The following is a 5240-nucleotide window of genomic DNA, read 5'->3' as shown; positions in this document are numbered from 1 at the left end:
TCTGATTTTCTCAAAGAATTAATCAGGATTTACTGAGCAGATGTGCAGGTTAGTGTAGACAAAACACATAGTTCACGTTCATTCATGCTCTCCAGAGGATGAATCTTTCTGATTTCAATTGATCAACTCATGACTTTTCCTGTTTCCTGCCACCTACAGGGCTAACAGTACATTTTCATCTGTGCCACTAATAAGGCTGTCTGACAAGCAACACATCTACAACAATATTCTCATCCTCTCCAACATCTTGCATAATTTCACATGCAATAAACACTACCTGTTGGGGTTTGGACTCTTATTTATTTATTTATTTACTTATTTTTTGCATCAATGCTTTTTCTACTCACTACACTCAAAGCTAGTTTTGGTTTTTATAGCAGGTTAACTAGTGTGTGGGCGTTTGTTTATGACATAATTGCTGACCAGGCGTTAAGATCCATCTACACTGTAAAGGGGAAGTTATTCATGAAGTTTTGGCTGCAGTCATACAGCCTGTCAAACTCGATTCATGTGTAATGCTGTCACACTTTTATTATTTCTGCTGCAGATACAAGTCAAATTAGGTTTAATATAGCTCCATAAAAGAGTTAAACTGCTGAGGACAGCTTTCATACTGGTAAGTGGAGCCGTGTTTCTTGTTTTTATGCTGGCTCACTGGTTTGTGTGTCTGCCTGTCTGTGAATGAGCGCTGCAGCCAATTTCTCTTGTGGTTGAAGGGAGGGTGTCATGACACTTCATACAGTAGCTCTGAAACGCCACGCCAGGAAGTGAACGGGGCTGAGGCAGAGCTCTGCAGGACTCAAACCCCTGATGACACAGCCAGAGGAGTTACACAGCTGATGCAGCGATCCATGGGTAAGTTTCATTTAAATTTAACAACAGTTTGTTCAAGATGTGCACTTTATGGCCCATTTGGCTTTTCAAAGAATATGTTAAAAGATGGCTGCTGGGTTTGTTTAACCAGAAAGACACAGTGGTGTGCACGGCAAGTGCAGCTCTCTACAGATATGCAAGTCATTCAGATGACTTTTTCTGGTTTGTAAGCTGTTGCAGTTCATACAGTGTGTTACTTTTTGTTGGATTTAAGTCCATTTCAATCATATTCAAATCATAGCAGAATTTATCTCAAGTGTAGACTGTACTCTTTACAATATCATTTACAGAAACCTAACATTCCCCCATGAGCAAGCGCTTGGTGACAGTGGCAAGGGAAAACTCCCTTAACAAGAAGAAACCCTCAGAGAGAGAAAAAGAAAAGGGGAAAGGGGGATACAGAGAGAGAGGGGGGGGGATATAGAGAGAGAGAGAGAAAGAGAGAGAAGAGAGAGAGAGAGAAGGGAGAGGAGAAAGTGAAAGAGAGGAGGAGAAAAGAGAACATAGCACAATGCAAGCCCCACATAGAGATAATAATAATGCTAATGATAATAATATTAATATTTATAGCAGGGTGCTGAGCGGATCGTGGAGGCAGTAGGTGGTTTGGAGGCAGAATTACCTGCAGAAAGTGAAAGGAGGAGGGAGATGACAAAGCGGAAAACTGCAGGAGAGAGAAGAAGCCAAGTTAGTAACATACATTAATGGGACATGAGTGTGTACAGATGGAGAGGGAGAGGAGGAGAGAGGAGCTTGGTGCATCATGGGAAGTCCCCACGTACAGCAGCATAACTAGGTTATGGTTTAAGGCAAAGCTTGAGCCTGCCTTATCAATAAGCTTTATCAAAAAGGAAAGTTTTAAAGCGACTCTTAAACAGGCAGTGGGTGTCTGCCTCCCGGACCCAAACTGGTTTCACAGTAGAGGAGCCTGCAGCTGAAGGTTCTGCCTCCCACTCTACTTTTGGAGACTTTAGGAACCACAAGTAAGCCTGCATTCTGGGAACGCAGTGTTCTAGTGGGGTAATAGGGTATGACTATGACTTCTTTAAGATGTGATGGTGTCTGACCATTAAGGACTTTATAAGTGAGGATGAGGATTTTAAATTCTATTCTGGATTTTGCAGAGATACAGTGAAGAGAAGCTACTATGGGAGAAATATTATCTCTTTCCGTAGTTCCTGCCAGTACTTGTGCAGCAGCATTTTGAATCAGCTGGAGAGTCTTTAGACACTTGTTGTGGCAGCCTGATAAAAAGGAATTGCAATAATCCAGCCTAGGAGTAACAAAAATTTATGGACTAGTTCTTCTTGAGACAATTTACACAATGTTAATTGGTGAAAAAATGCAGTTCTTTTGTTTAGGTTGTTTTATGTTGGAGTTAAAGAACATATCTTGATCAAAGATGGGGCAGGAGCAATGCCATTTAACTATATCAGTAGATAATGTGTCTCTGAGGCGTTTTGGGTCAAGTAACAACTTCAGTTTTTTCTGTTTCAAGTTTTATAGCGGAGAATTGCAGGTCATCCAGGTGTTGTCCTTAAGGCATGCTTTAAGTTTAGCTAACTGATTGGTTTCATCTGGCTTCATTGATACATATAATTGGGTATCATCTGCATAACAATGGATGTTTATGGAGTGTTTCCCAAAGGAAGCATGTAGAAAGTGAATAAAATTGGTCCAAGCACAGAACCTTGTGGAACTTCAGACACAATCCAGCATTACACCCCTGATGTCTGTGAGTGAGTGACTTACTGAGTGAATGATAGAGTTGAGTGAGTAGTGAAGTTAACACCATTCGTCAGCAGAGTGTTGCAGAGAGCTGCTATGTGCAGGTGCACTTTAGTGGTTCACCTAGCAGAGCATGCAACACATGGGTTTGGCCCTAACTTCAGCGGCCAAGGGTCTGAGTCCAACCGATGGGCCTTTGCTGCATGACACCCCCCTTCCCTCTACCAGACTGTCCTGTCTATCTGTCACTGTCCAATAAAGAATGAAAAATAGCTTAAAGGCATGCAGGTTTTTATTTAGAAAAACATATGGGTTCACTTGATGTATATAGATGTGTTGAGTCATGCTAAACTATGCTGGTGGTTGCACTGCTGTGAGGTTATGGCAGCATGTGGCTCTGTTTTCCACTCTTTCATAGCGTTTTTTATTGACTAGTTTGTGGTAAGATTGTTATAAACTTTGAACTGGTTTATTTGGAGCCATGTGAAGTAGTTAGAGCACAGAGAGTATGTGTTTTTGTGCAGATGAATCTCTTGTTGTCTCCGTTATAAATGGATGTCAAATGTTTGGGCCTTTTTTTTTGATGTGGATGTTAAGTGGATTTACACTCTGCTGGAGTAATATAAAGGAGCTGGTGAGTGTTCTTAATACAATTCAAAAGTTAATTCTCAACCTTTGGGAACAGTATGTGTAGAAAAATTATGTAAACTAAAAGGTCCATCATCCAGAGCTTTCAAGAACATCTCATGGGCTTCATCCAGTGAATAGTGCTGGCTCACTCACTCACAACATGGTGAGCAGCACTAGTACTTCCATACCAGCATCCTGTTTTCAACTTGCTATAAGCCCTCCTGTTGTTGTTGTTAGGCTGATGGTTCCTCTACTGAAAAAAGTAAAGCTATAGCTTGCATGTTTTATCCTGCATTGTGTATCATAGTGGAAGACAACTGTTGCTGCATATGTGACACATTATGAGGACTAAGGTGTCAGAATTTTTTCTTCCTTTTCAGACCCTAGTTATACAACTTCTAAGACATATCCTATGATGCAAGCCTCTTCCATGCACAACTGTAAACATGCTGAAGCAAAGAGAAGCAATGTATTATTTCATTTCAGTGAACCTGTGACCATTTAACAGGTTGAAAGATCTCAAAAGACGAAAAATATAGTCTCTGATCCTAACATAAGACCAGTAAGAAAAGAGAGGAGGGTGTAAAGAGAAGGCGGGAAATATAAATAAAGAGAACGATCAGGTCGGTCAGTGAGGCTCACTTTCTGTCACCTCCAGTTGTGTGCAGCCACTCTGAGGTTCAGTGTTGTCAGTGCAGATTTTGACAATAACTTTTTTTTTTCCATTTCTGTTGTAGAACAAATTTAAAATTACAAAAATCTCTCTTGTCAGGGTCACTAAATGGTTGTGAGTGGACCGTTGTGAGAGGGTTGAGATGTTCAATGAGCAGCGTTGGATGTCACTGAACTGTGTGTAACACCAGCAGCACGAGCGCTGCTGGTGTTACACACAGTGCTGCTTCCTTTTCTGTAATACTGACTTCACTGCCAGTTGTCACTGATTTCAGTTTGCAGTCACATTTAATTAATAAATAATAGCAGTCACTGAATTAATTAGATACTAGTGAGTTGAACCTGCTTGGTTGGTTTCAAATGAGTTTTTTGCTTTGACTCATTCTGGTTGTGTTGCTTGCTAACAAACAAAGGGCTGGTTTTAGACTGGACACAGTGTAACAGGAACCAGTGGGCCTCAGTAATATGAATATCATATGTCACACCACGCACTTCACTGTATCTCCGATGTCTGTTACAGTACAGCTACATCCTTGCAGACCTGTGTAGTTGTCTCATATGTACAGTCCGTAGTTTGAAGTGAACATAACGTATCTTTATCAGCTTGATCAGAGGCGATGTGGAGCTGACAGCCATTTTCTGTGGTTAAACAGCATGCTTGCCAGTCATTGCAGTAACACACACACTAAGTTAAAACCTGAAGTCCTTGATACCCTGCAAAAATATTCTCTAAGTTTTTCCACTTGATGGCGCTGCAAAAACCTTATTCTAATATTTTACACCTGTACTAAACAAGGATGTGTGGTAAGTTCATTGTCCACGTCATAAATTTCCACCCCAGATCTGATATACAGAGACAGAATCTTTTAATCAATCAGTTAACTTCTTGGAAAAGAGAACTGACTGCCTGATCGAGCCACTCCTGCTCTTAATGAACGGGGTGATCAAGACCGGATCCAAGAAGTACACTTTAGCATTCACTAGTTGAACTTCCTCTAGGTCAACCACATAACACAAATACATCACAGCCGCTTTTGCAAACTCACATTTGGCCTGGTTGACTTTCAGCCATGTGCAATACAAACTAAAGATTATCTCTCCCAGGTGCAACTATAAATGACTGTATCATGCAGATGCACAATGCAACCAAGCACAACCTGACCCATCAGCTGCAGTAATGTGTTCCCCAACATGCAATAGAGTATGATATGGATGGCAGGGATGCCCAGTCAGTCTGCCACTGTTTTAATCATGGCAGTGCTGATAATCATGGTGTTAGTTTAAGTTAAACACGTGGGGAAGATTAACATCGCTGAACATCGCTGCACATTGCCCCA

The 5240-nt window shown here is 41.1% G+C and overlaps 1 protein-coding gene across 1 annotated transcript in view; it reads left to right on the top strand.

Annotated features, from left to right (window-relative positions):
• The first annotated feature begins 513 nt into the window (after positions 1–513).
• sh3bp2 (SH3-domain binding protein 2) overlaps positions 514–5240 on the top strand; it is a 29384-nt gene continuing 24657 nt past the window's right edge. The window contains exons 1-2 of the mRNA XM_087179130.1: positions 514–616; positions 717–855. The gene's annotated coding sequence lies outside the window, so the exon portion shown is untranslated. The remainder of the gene's footprint in view (positions 617–716; positions 856–5240) is intronic.

The sequence above is a fragment of the Seriola lalandi genome, unplaced genomic scaffold (assembly GCF_002814215.2).
Source record: "Seriola lalandi dorsalis isolate HSWRI2012SDOR001 ecotype SW California unplaced genomic scaffold, Sedor1 jcf7180002054791, whole genome shotgun sequence".
NCBI lineage: Eukaryota > Metazoa > Chordata > Actinopteri > Carangiformes > Carangidae > Seriola > Seriola lalandi.
This window is presented reverse-complemented; position numbering and strand designations above follow the sequence as displayed.